Source organism: Chanos chanos, chromosome 6 (genome assembly GCF_902362185.1).
Source record: "Chanos chanos chromosome 6, fChaCha1.1, whole genome shotgun sequence".
NCBI classification, from domain to species: domain Eukaryota; kingdom Metazoa; phylum Chordata; class Actinopteri; order Gonorynchiformes; family Chanidae; genus Chanos; species Chanos chanos.
Window position 1 is genome coordinate 32573539 of NC_044500.1, and position 13987 is coordinate 32587525.

Below are 13987 nucleotides of genomic sequence, written 5' to 3' on the forward strand. Positions count from 1 at the left end.
TCTGACGCTCACTCGCCGAGGTGTCACTCAAACAATGCCAAACACGTCCCATACTGTGAAACTCTCCACTGAGCCAGAGCAGGACAAAGAGAATCTAGCTGCTCTTGCCTGACCTTAGGATGCTTGTAATTAACTGCCCCCTTGGTAATTTGGTAATGCTCAGCCATCTATTGCCCAGTACTAAAACAGTTCAGCGTTGTACAACTTCTATGACTGTTTTTAAATGGAAAACCAATGAACTAGGCACATTAAAAAGAAATCCTTACTGACGGTGTAGCATCTGTATAGACACAGTGCACTTTTAATTACATTGTATAATCAGTAACTTAGCAGGAAATAGGTTGTGTCTGTCCTGAATTAATTGGAAATCAAACACGGCAATGTGGCTCACCTAACCCCATACATCCTGCCCTAAAGACTCATCAGAAGTTTACTTTATGTATTAAGTCCTACCGCACTGAAATATTCCCTGACCTGTATACCCTGACAGTAATTATAAATTCACAACACTGATTCTTGTTAATGCTCTGAGCTTTGAGTTCCTTTAATCTTGTCTCTCGGTATGCATCATTTGTGGTTAAGATAATACACCAGCATCTGCGTTTTCTGATGTCGGCAAACTTTAGACAGGAAACCAAATGGAAACAGAGGAAGGCCAAGAAAAAAAGGTGGTTTAGTTGCCCGTGAATTGCTTGTAGAAAAACCGTCGATCATCACTGGTGTGGTGTGTTGTTGGTATAGGGTGTCAGGTTGGTTAAGGGTCAAAGACCTTGACAAGCAGTTCTACATTACTGGATATCATATTTCAGTAAAGCATGTGCCAGACAACTAAAACATCCTTGTGAGGTAAAAACATACAGAAGTTAGTAAGTAAAACTAGAACAGGCTACATATTTTCTGTCTGTTTAGAGTCATCTGTTAGATAGTACAATTGAACATTGACCAACATTGACTAGTTGATCTGTTGACCAACTAGTCAGCTGATATATTAACCAGTAGAATTACGGCATTAAATGTGATTCTTTCCAAAAAGACAAGACAATGTTGGCTAAAAAATAAACAGTGAGGGTGTTAATGGTAATAACTGAGTTAATCGACTTCCCAGTTAGCTAAATCCTCCTCCTAACATGTATGCACATAATAATTTATGTCAATCTGACAAGGCTTTCTATGAAAACTCAAAGAGAACTGGCAAGGTGTGACAGAAGAACCAAACTGAATAAAACATCCTGTCAGTTTACTGGATGCACAGAGAAGTAAACAGGATAAAAGACATGACGTGTGTGTGTGTGTGTGTGTGTGTGTGTGTGTGTGCTTGTGTGTTTACATCCTAGTAAAGGGGAAGAGAGAAAAAAGAAAGCTGCCACTCAGTTTACCTGTTTCATCCTAAGTCTTTCTAATCAAAAGGTCTGATAGGCACTTTCTTCTGATGGTATTACTGACTGCTTACTATTAATAGATTAATGGACAATATTTATCATAACTCTATAAACAGCAGTTTATAGAAAATTTTATTTTCTAATCATGATCTAATTAGCCTCTTTCAGAGTAAACAACTAAGATAACCTGGATCTAACCTGATAAGACTTCACTGTAAAATTTCAAAATTAAAAAAATTAACAGGTAAGAGCACTCACACAGTCTCTCTCACACTCATAAAGACATCCATTTACCCAACACAAATTTCACATACACACAATTAGACAGAGCAGAGGATGGGCAGGGGATTTAAGAGGAGACAAGGACAAACACTCAACCCAAATGATAACTTCCTTAATGTTAAGAGCAGATGAGAAGAGGGATAGAGTGATTTAATTAGGGGCGTGACTGTCTGGCTGTGTGAGAGTGTGTGTAATTGTGTGTGTGAGAGAGAGAGAGAGAGAGAGAGAGAGAGAGAGAGAGAGAGAGAGAGAGCAGGCAGCATTATGGGGGAGTCATGGCTGTTTACATCATGGGTGGAACTGCTTAAAATATGCCAGCAAAGGGACTCAGATACCTCCCCAGGACATTACAGGTGCTGTAAATAGTGCAGCTGCATTTTGGCTATATTAAAATACAGTCCTACCTGCTTTCATTTTTACTGTGCTGCAGTGAGAGAATTATGTTTACTCTGTTTATTTGTTGAAGAGTTTGCAGTTTAGTGCTGAACTTCATTGTCTTTCATCATGGCTGTCAATACACATCAGGGAACACAACTTGACAGTCCATCAGGATCGATGCCCATAGATACCGTATCAATAAAAATGTCCTAGAGCAAAGGCAATGCTAGCCTTTCTGTCTATGCATGTACATGTATATGTGTGTGTGTGTGTGTGTGTATATATATATATATATATATATATATATATGTCTACACACACACACCCCCACACACACACACATATATATATATATTTGTGTCTGTGTGTGTGTGTGTGTGTATATATATATATGTATGTGTGTGTGTTCTAGGTCAATATAAAGAGCAAAGGCAAATGAGAGCACACAAGCTCATACTTGAGTCCAAACCCACAACTGTAAATGCAAACAGTAATTTAATGTAATGAAAGAATCTTGGATAATAATCCCAGGGAATTTACATACTGACTGAATGGTTAATGATATTGTTTTCAGGTAGAGGTTCATCTCCTGTTTTGATGTCCCAGAGGGTGTATAGAGGTTGGTGCATTTAAAAAGAATGAGACAGCAAAAAGGCTTTGTCATACTCTGTATAGTCTCAACAAAGCAAATAAAACGTCAGCATAAATGATTCCTCAACAAACACCAAAGACATATAAAATGCAAAAAGCAAAAGGTACATCAGTCATACTGAGATGAAGAGTTTTACCAGCCACCTTTCTGTTTTTTAAAATGCTATCAATTTGCTAAAGTCATTTCCTGCTCTTGTAACCACGCAGTGCGTGTTCCTGTGCTAATGCACAAGGCTTTCTGTAAATGACAATAGTCAAAGAGCACCAACTTTTGTCATTTTGTCAATTAAAGGATGAGCCAAACTAGACATCCATGTTAAATGATAAACTGTTAGTAAAAGCGGACACCTGCAGACTCCTTTGCATGTGTAAGGGAGTGTGAACCTCCTCTCAGTGTGCGTTCATGGTTAATGTAATGAGTTAGCTCATTAACACACCCGAGCGATTTGGAGAGATAAGACAACTAACACCTCTAACAGCCATCAGCTAGCCCCAATTCTACTGGGACATGCACTCACATGGCGTGGTGCTTCAGTTTAATTGTCAGTGCAGCTGAACTCTTTACTAAAAAGAAGTTATGCTCTAACCAGGTCATGATCTAATTTCCCTGAAGCTATGTAAGGATGAGGATGAGGACAGGGCTGATGTCATCAAAACCTTACACCAAAAAGGAAATCCTGTCAGGCCTTCTGTAGTCATGGACGCCATAACGATACTAAAACACGGATAAGGTTATAAATACAATTGTTTAGCTTAGGTTACACCTATTAAATTAGCAAAGCTTCACATCTTACCCTAAATGTCAGAAGCTTCTTACTTTGTTTACATGTAAAAAAATTACACATTTGTTTGGTTTGTACAAAATCTCTCATGAGTCAACAAGCCCTCCGCCACTGGAACAAGAGAGTCTCCCCACACAAACATTTCCACAAGACATGTTGCCTCTCCATTCCTCTTTTGACACGACATGTAGAGTGAGTCACAAAGACAGGCAGCTGCAACACAGCATCCCAGCTTTCGGTCATAAAGCACACGTCATGAATACCTAATGCAACATGACACTATACTAAAGCATGCTGCTCTGTCCCATCTACACCCACAATGTTTATTGGTAAAATGACACAGACCACTGTGAACAAATAGAGTATGTGTGTTTACCCCAGGAGTTTACTTGAACTTGTGAAGTACCGAGTGGTGTGACGCAGGAAGAGAGAGGGAGAGTCCTGACCGTTCCAGTTCCCCTTTTATTTTTAATGGTTCATTCCTGTTCAGCGCTACAGGATGATCAAGAGTTGTGTGATTCAAGCTGGTACCACCACGACTACCGTAACCAAGTGATCTTTATCGAGTCCACCTTTTTGGGGGCGGTCGAAGTGGGGGTGGGGGGCTGCCTGTGGTCGAAACTAATAATCCACCGCACCACCGCCGACAGGGCAAAGGATGATTCATCTTACCATGTGACTTTTTCTCACCTGTCTGCTTTTAACGTGGTGCAAAGAACAGAGGCAGTGGTCTACAAACATGCATTTTCAGTTGCAATAAAGCAATAAGGGTTTATGCATTGCAACCTCACCTGACCTTTACTTGATAAAACCACCTACTCACATCTAAGATGGTGGTTTTCAACATTTCAAAGTGAAGTTTCATTCTGCGTTCCGCCATGGTAAGGAAAGTGATGTTTGCTCAGGATTTATTTTACATATTTATATACGAGGCACTATGGTATGTTAATTGGTTATTTAACCACACTCATGAGGAAGGATTTCCTTTCAAAACTGCATAAGCATTATGGACTCAAGTTTCCTTTCAATCACGTGTTCACGTGTTCAACACTTTTATTTGGCTTTTATGCATGATAATAATCTTCACATTTTATAAACCGGGCTGCAGACCTGAACAGCCATGAGATTAAGGAGAGAAAGAAATGGACATTTTAATTATTCATATCACTCCAGGTTATAATTTTCCTTTTCACATTTCCTTTCTCAGGGAGTATGTACTTCATGTTCCAACATTAAAATGTCACAAAGACCTGTACAGCTTTGTCGAGGAAAAAAAAAAGGATTTTATTCTATAAATTGAACATCTGCCATTTCACACATCCAAATTTTTTTTTTTTGCCTTTTATTTCATGACTAACGGGTACACAGTCTGATTATTTGGCCTTACATACCTAGCAACAGGCCTACCATTCACATGCTGCCTGGAGGAAATTGAAGTTCAAGAGAAAATTGAGTACTTACATAATGTGCACATAGATTACCAATCAACGGCAAAGAATAAAAAAGACGCCCCTGTAGCTCAAAGCTAAGCACAGAAAAGCAGTCGGGCATCGGGTGTTTTCATTTCCTACATCAAAGGCTTGTTTTGCTCCCCTAACCCTTTTATAGAAACGTAATACTGTCGTCATCTGGCCAAGCCGTGGCCTGTGACAGCTGAAGGAGTGCACTAAAGTGCTTCTCCACCACTTTCAAGTTTGAACAAAGCCAAGGTGAAGCGATACACCAGGAAACTTATAGCTCTGATTTTCTAGTCCACATGAGCTCTTTGTAAAAAACTGTGAAGCTTGCTTTGATCTGAAAAGACTTCCCACTGGTATGCCAGCATCAGTGGACAGATAAACAACTATTTGGTGTTGAAAGCTTTTTTTCACTGACCTCGTTTACTATAAATTGGATTAGCTGTAAATTATGAAAGCACGTGAATCTCTTTATATTACATCTAAAACAGGGATAAAATACACAGCTCTCATTGTGTATTTGGATTGGTTTTGAGGCCTCAGTGAGCAGTGGATGAGTGGCACAAACAAGAACTGACCTATATAACATATATATATATATTTTTTTTTTTTACTACACAGAGAGTATTCTTTATGGATAAGGATTCAACAGAATCACGAAAACATCACTAACAAATCGGAAATTCATTCCCAAAGGGGTATCATGAGCATCCAAAACCCTGTGTTCAGCAGTATGTCAACCATTTGTTAGCTCTGTCAAGATGTGAGTAACTGTGTACTTAACTAGTCTTGATCGTAAAGGTCGTTCCTTACCTGTATAGAGCATTCTATTCATCATTCAACTTTCATAGGCAGGAAAAGGTCAAATGAGTTCACACAGATAGTTTGCCTAAGAGTGAGTTAAAGTGAGCTTGATTGTGCAAGTGAGACAGAGAGAATAACTGAGAGAGAGAGAGAGAGAGAAAGAGAGAGAGGTGTAATGCAACAAAAGAGGGCTTAGTAATGTGGGGCATTGGATTGGGGAGGGCAGACGTTAGGATCGATGCTTGTTGACAGTGTGTAGCTTTGTAGCATGCCCTTCAAAGAGAAGTGTGAAATGGCAATGCTGCCTTTACTGTGCAGTAGAATCAAACAGGAGCCCTTTCTGGATCTGGGTCAGCAGCAGTGTGGGCTGCTTTAACACTTTGCCCCAAACTCCTCTCCTAGACACAGTTTTTTGGTGTTTAGCTCTTCTGGAGTTATGCTGTGAGTCACTGATCTTCACACAGAAAGACACAACACAGACAGCAAGTCGCTGTTTGAAAAATCCAACATAAAGTACTATAAGCCAAATCTTTCATGCCTTTCTGAAAAGAACAACATTTTTTGGTCCGATTCTGAAATGAAAACTTGTTTACCTAAACACAGACTCGACTTACTTTTCTTCAGGAGTTCAACCACTCAACAGCACTGATTACAGATGGAACCAGTGATTTGAGTAGTGTCCTGTTATTATTACATAAATGTTTGCCAGATTTCAAGAAAAGAAATAAATGTCTTCATAGACACAGAGTGCTAACAGAATGATGAACTGTAGCATTTTAAGAAATTCTGGTGTATCTTTTAACACGAAGACAAAATATAACTTACGATGTGGTTTTGAGGTTGATACATATAATGAATGTTTCATGTGCAAGTTCATGTGCGTGACACTGTATGAGCTTCTATACAGATGGTTTATAAATGGTATAAAAATGAATTTCACAAGGCCATTATAGTGTTTGTCTAAAATGACTCACTGGTTCAGTGGCTCACTGGCTGACTTCATCCTGAATTAAAAATCGTTTGACATCACAAAATGAAAAATGAAGCAAAGACAATTAAGAATCTGAGTCTGACAAATATTTCAGTCTGACCACAACACAGCAAGGTTCGTGACAGGGATTGTCCCTGTCGCTATTCAGGACAAGATGGGAAAAAGAGAGAGAGAGAGAGACCGGATGAACCTAAAGGAGTTTTATGATGACTGATTATATACACAGCAAACCCTAGCCCCTGAGCCTGTGCCCCAGTGCACACACACACACACACACACAGGCCCGTACGCATGCGCGCACACACACACACACACACACAGGGGCCCGTACGCATGCGCGCGCACACACACACACACACACACACACACACACACACACACACACACACACACACAGGGGCCCGTGCGCATGTGCACACACACATACATATACACACACAGACACATTCGCTCAGGCTCTACGCTAGGCCCACGGTGTGTTTATTCCGCTGTCTGTACCACTGGGAGTGTGATGAGTAACACTGCTCTAGGGAATACCTCTCCTCTTCTCACGCCACATGCAGGAATGCGCTTTTACACCAACTAAGCTCATCTCTGACATTTTAATAATGTGCGATTTAAAAAGACTAAACAAGAACTGGACTTGATTTCAGTTCAGTCCAGACCAGCATCCCCTGGCCTAAAGCTGACCGTCCAACACGCCTACGCATTGCATTTATTCAACACCACCCGAGACTGACAGAAGGCCGGGTGCCAGCACACGCACTCTATTCACATGCTTGGACATGCATCCTGCCTTCTGCCTCCACTCATGGCTAAATCCTCTTAAAGTGCATGGCATCCTCCATTCCTAAGCAGACAGCAGACAGCCTATGGGGACATGACTCTTCACTCCAATCAAGGAATTTACAGTCCCAGACTATTGGATGATGAATTTACAACCTTGTTGGCTCCTAAAAGTGACATCCAACAGCCAACTCATAAATGACCATCATGCCTAAGGGTGGAGATGCTCTATTGCACCCCTAAGAGCATATGGATTTGAATTGGAGGCCTATGCCAGGATTATATTTAGCATGCCAGCTAATTTCAGGCTTCCTCCAAAGCAGGATAACCCAGCAAACTGTTTCTCATTCAGGAAGAGAAACCCCTATCCCACCTGTCCAGAAATAGATGTGTTGACAGGCAATGAACAACCTACAACAATGCAAAGGGAGTCCTTCACTTTTCTTTGTGCCAGTAAATCATGCTAAAAATAGACGTGACTGTTACTCCAGGTATAAGGTTGCCTTCTTATTTCTTTTAAGTTCACAATGATTATATTATGTGCTTGTTCCAAACAACTTACATAAAGCCGGATATCAACCGATTTTGGGGTTGGGGGGGGGGGGGGGGGGGGGATACTGTGAGAGAGGGTTTACAACAACAGAAAGGTATTTTGTGTTTGGATCATAAAGGTATTTTGCTAAATTTAGTCTTAACAATTAAACATTAATTTGCCAGCCATCAACCTGCAAAATCACCCTTTAGTGAAATAACTGTAATATCTTTTAATTTCTGTTCAAAGATTCTTTCCACTTATTTTGGATATATGGTGGTCTTCACTAAGGTCCATATTCAGTGACCCAGACCCATTTCATGTCATAAGTAGTTTGAGTAGCTTGTTTTAGAAAGAATATGCCCACACCGACATAGTGAGGGGTCATTTATTCATAGCAAATTTCATCAGTATATTTCATGAATTTCCATAACCCTCAGTAATTCTGAGTCGTCATATCAGCTGAGGCAACTTCTGTAAATCATAAAGTACTCATACAGATGATATCCAGTCTATTGCTATCATAGCTTCTTTTTCCCTATGGAAAAATATAAACTGTACAGTTAAGGGAAGGTTTGGAGTTCAACTGAGCATGCTTGTTGGATGCAATTAAATCTACAGTTTTATCTTTACTATGAATTGAAAGAGGCTGTTTAAGCGAATACCATCACCCTGCAGATCATAAATGTTGCAAATGAATTTCTATTTTAGTCTCCGTTAATGCTCGCCTGCTAATTTTGGCTGTTACGGTTTCACAGTTTATTCCTGCAACAGAACTGTTCCATGTTGTTTTTCTGAAACTGCTGTTCCACTGTGCCTATCTAAACAACACAAATGACATTCATTTAGACAAGTCATTAAACAGATACCTAGGGAGACACACAAATCTGAGAATGCATAAACAACAGACGGAGTCAGCTAATTCAAGCCATGATAGTAAAAAATAAACCCCTAAACAATCTACTGCTTAACTCACGGCAAGTCTTTTGCTTCTGACAATCAGACTCCAAAATCTGTCCCAGTACAGGGTCTACTGGCCTGGTTAAACAGTGCTAAAAAAGAGGGAGCTGGGATAGTTACAGGTACACAGTCAAACAAATAATCCAAGTGAAATGGCCTTTTTTTAATGACAGTCTGACTAATGTCAGGAGCTTTTTCAACCGATTTTAATCATGTACCATCTAAGTAATGTGATTTCTATTAAAAAATTCATGTACGTTATCCATCTTCTTAAGCAACAAAGTTCTCTACCAAAGTTCTGTAATATATTCTCTCCTCATATCCCATGTATCCCTTTTAACAGAAGCCAATATCAGCACAGAACTTAGAACTGCAGGGAGCAACTTAATTAATGTGCTAGTTTTCCTGTGTAGATTAAGCAGCTCCCACACAGGATGTTAGAGATAGCTGGATTTGTGGTAAAGAATAAAGTGAAATTTTACTTTGTTAACTTTTAACACAGTCAAGGAGTTGTTTAGCTAAATCAACAAGGAACATGCAGAACTGTTGGTCACAAAACTCTGACACCCATATCTCACGGCTAGCATGTTGGGTCCTATCCCTTGTTCTTGTGACTAGATACAGCGGTGCACCTGGGCTACATTTGGATGCAGTCAGAAGGAAAAACAAATACCAAGAGTGCTTTGGCTTTGTACTCATCTTGGGTGTGTGAGAGACTACACTAAACAAAGTGGATTGGAAGAGTACTGACCTGCAGTGTGTTCCAGGTGGGAGCCGGCTGATGAACTCTGTCGTTTCAGAGGTCATGCAGGTGGCAAAGACATTGTTCCCAAGGGTTACTAGAGAACCTGGCCATGCATATGGAGTGCACTAGCCACTGTATAACATATGAAGAATTACTACAACTATAATTCCTGCTTTTGCAATATACTTTGCTGACATCATTGGTAAAGAGATTCACAATTTGTGTAGATCAACCGTGTTCACTGTGTCAAAACGGTTCTAGCCCATATCCATAAATCAAGCATATACGCCAAATCAATGCAATGCAATCACCTTTTCCAAAAAAAAAAAAAAAAAAAAGCGCCAACATTATCAACGTCTTTTTGACTATTGACAACATCTCTAACCATTTCCTGCCACTGAAAATACCTGATGGAACATGAGGATAGGATGGTGACTCAGATGCTGGGAACCGTATGCTGACTATTTCTCCATCCATTAAAGTGAAACAACAGGCTTTGAAGCTAATTTCCAGTCACACTTCTACAGTCCCGCTAGTGCAAGCAGTTGCTTCAGGGGTTGGAGGAAGGAGTAATTTTATTAGCATCAGTCCCATCTCTGTCCTGCACAATTACCCATTAAAACATAATAGCGGCAGCCAATCCTCACTGATAAACACACCAAGGCCCACCATAGCGACGAATATCTTGTTTTCTTCATCACAAGGAATACAAGTGGTCACATGAGAAACAATAGCACAGGCTCACTTTTCCTCAGGGCTTCGCCAACAGTTGGCTGGCCCTGTAAATATCAGCTCGGTTATCGTGCGCTCCGGTCGGTCACTCATCCAGCTGAACACTTGCCAAGCAGGCACATGGCTCGTCTCGGTCCAAACATGACCCCCCCACACCCAAACCCCACCCTCCATCTTCCTCCCTCCCACCCACTTCTGCCCCTGGTCACAAAGCACATAGAAAACACTTTAGTCCTGAAAGAGCGCACAAACTGCAGTATTATAAGCTGTAAAATGCAAACTGAAAATATATGTGTTCTAAATATTTAGAGAAAAAAATGCCACTCTGATCTTTTCATGAAAATACTTCTTTGAAGCAAATGGTAAGGTAAGGTAGTCGCTGATTATGTTAACAGTCATTCGTCATAAAATACTGCATCCCCTCCTTTCTTTGACTAATGTTTTTCACTTTCTAAGTGCATGGTAACAATGGATGCGTATAAAGTAACAGTGATGACAAATGACTGCACTGGAATCAGCTCATACTGCCATGAACAATTTCACTACTTGAGTCACATGTGCCGGTAAAAGGAGGAGTACTGTACCGCAAAAACAATGGTCAGTCACACTAATGCTCAATATTCACGTCACCATCTAAAACAAATTCCCACTCATAACAAATCCACCCTAAAACTAGAGACCCACCCAGGAGTGGCAGTCTTCTTCCAGGGTTACACTATAGAAAACTCAGTTCCTTTGTTTTTGGTTCTAATCTCACGCTCCTTCACTTAAAGAGAAGACCAGAGTGGAAAAAATGCCTTGAAGCAGATTCCAAAGCATTTGTGTTTGGACATGCTCAATGTACGCCTGAAAGCAGCCAAGTTCAAGGCATATAATTTATTATTGTTGGAACCGTTTTTGCTTTCTTGTCCATTTTTATCTCAGCCGTCTGAAAAAAGAAGATCCTCTCTGATGTCTGCATGCGTAAAATTATAAGTCCTGCTTGAGTCTCTAAGCTCGTAAGTTTCCTTTCAAAACAATAAACTGGGATGGAGCATGTTCATCAAAAGAACTGCAATTATTTTCAATTGCTGGTTGTCTACATTGTATCAAACAAATCGTCTGGCAACTTTCATTCGAAATTTTCATCTAGAGCAACATAAAAGTCCATGACAAAAACTAAACTACTTAACCATTAATTCAGCACATATAGTAAGGACAAAGAATAGCTACTGTCTAAGCAGATATAACAGATATAACTGAGTGAAAACTGACAACTAAGAATCAATGTACGATGTCCCAAGGCTCCTGTGTCTGAGAGTCAGCTGTTACTCCCCGTGAAATTTCACCTCTTGTTTGAAATAACGACTATTCTAAAGCCTATCAATATCCATAACCATGGAAATTAGGCCACCTGTTCTCTAAGTTTGCTATAAAACAGCCATATAATATAGAAATTTCTTTGCACGCTTATATTGTTTCGATGTATGGCAAAACCAGCCTTTATATGGTATGTCACTGAAAGACAGAATGTATTTCAAATGGAGTTTAACACCCAACCTTGACCTGTGCCCTCACTGTGACCTCCAGATCAAATTTCCGATTCAACTAAAAATGCAAGCCAAATTATGCCGTCTTAGGAGTTTGTTAAACATACTAAAAAAAAGTTCAGTCATGAAATAAGCTGTGTTGTCTCAAAAATACCTCAAGCAACTGAAAAGATGCCGGTAAGACTAAGCAGCACTCTGCCACAATACAGTTCCAAAGAACAACTAATAATGGGCAAATCAGAAAGACGGAGGTGTCATGTGATACAGAGCAGCAAAAAGAATCACTGTTTTCTGTCAGCTCTCCCAGTTTTATAGGTTAATTAAAATGGGACCATTGGTCTTTGAGACATAAGTGGGTGAGATAAGAATGCATACTGGAAGGAATCCAGCACAGGCAAGCAATAGATCTACCCTCCTTCGCGTGGCTTGATAGCATTACATTCTAAGTCATAAATCTTACACTGATAATGAATCAAATGAATAAACCCTGAAAAATGCATCGATGATTCTTAAAATCTGGAAAGGGCCCCTACACAGAGAAAGCCACACTGCACATAGGACAAACTATAAACTTTAGTCTGGGTTTTTCAATGCTCACCATTTGCAATTTGAACTTGGTATCAATAGATTCTCACTACAGACTCCACAAAACAACATCAACTGGACAATGATGTCTATAGCTCTGCTTTAGCCATGGTGGAGATCCTGCTGATTTTTAAAGAGAAACATATTTCCCTTTTTATTTAAGAGGTCAAAAAAAAAAAAAAAAAAACCCCAGACAGAGATACTGTGCTGTAAGAACAAAGAGTGTGACATTTAACAGTTCTGTTCTCCACTTCCCTGAAATCTCATGGCTGCTCAGATGCACATTAACAAACCATACAAGAAAATAACACTGTCAAGCACATCAGGCACAGGACAAAACACAGTACCCACACAAGAAGAAAAAAAAAATCATATGCTTCTATTAATACCTTGCAATTATAGCAAAAGGGCTTGGAAGCTCTGACGAAAGGGGAGAAATAGGCTTGAAAATTACATGACCTTTTGTAAAATGAGAGTCAACAGAAGCCCTCCCCCACAAACCAAAGTGCTAAAAGCTGTTTTGTATCAGACATATAAAATACACTGGCAAAAGAAAGAAATAATGATCAATGTATTTTTCCTTCCTCAAGATTTCCTGATCTTTTTTTTGCTTTGTTAACTGTACAGTATAGGAGAGCAATTTGAGGAGACAGAGGTAAAGGTTTAGATGTTACAGAAAAGGGAAACAGGACATTTAGATAATTTGCCTGTGATAGCCAAAGCCTATTTATTTCCTAAAGGAAAAAGAACATGAAGCCTGAGATGGGAATGAAATAAATGTAAACAGCTGTACATATAGAGGTATGGCATTGAAGACCCATCTTCAAAATAACTCTCTAGACAGATTATTGTGCAACCCATTTTTTACCCATGACCCTTTGCGCTCCTACAACAGCAGTGAATCACAGTGTTCATCAGGGCTTGTTTGTCTACACTGATGGGAGAAGACTAACCTTGAAATAGGGGTATACCGGGTTACGCTGCTTAAACTCTAAACAGCTATAATATAAGATAGAGATCATGGGTTTTAGAAATCCATAAATCTTTTACTTACATTGATGTCCAGGCTGCACAGACTGAGTGAGTCTACATCTCTTCTCCTCTGCTTCCTCTTTTTCTACAAAGAATTAAAAAAAAAGAGATGTTAGGCATGAGCTGAGAGAAAATGCAGACATCTTTATCTTAACATTGTTTTAGACAAAGAAACCAGAGTGGTTTTAATCAAACATGCCGGGAGAACTCCACAACAAAGAGCAATGAAATTCAAACAAAATCAAGCACTAACCGAGAGAATGAATCAGTGAAATATGCTATAGTTGTCTTTGTTGATTGGATGGAATTGCAAATGTTTTGAACACTCAGGACATTCATATATTTCACAGATGTCCTTTAGC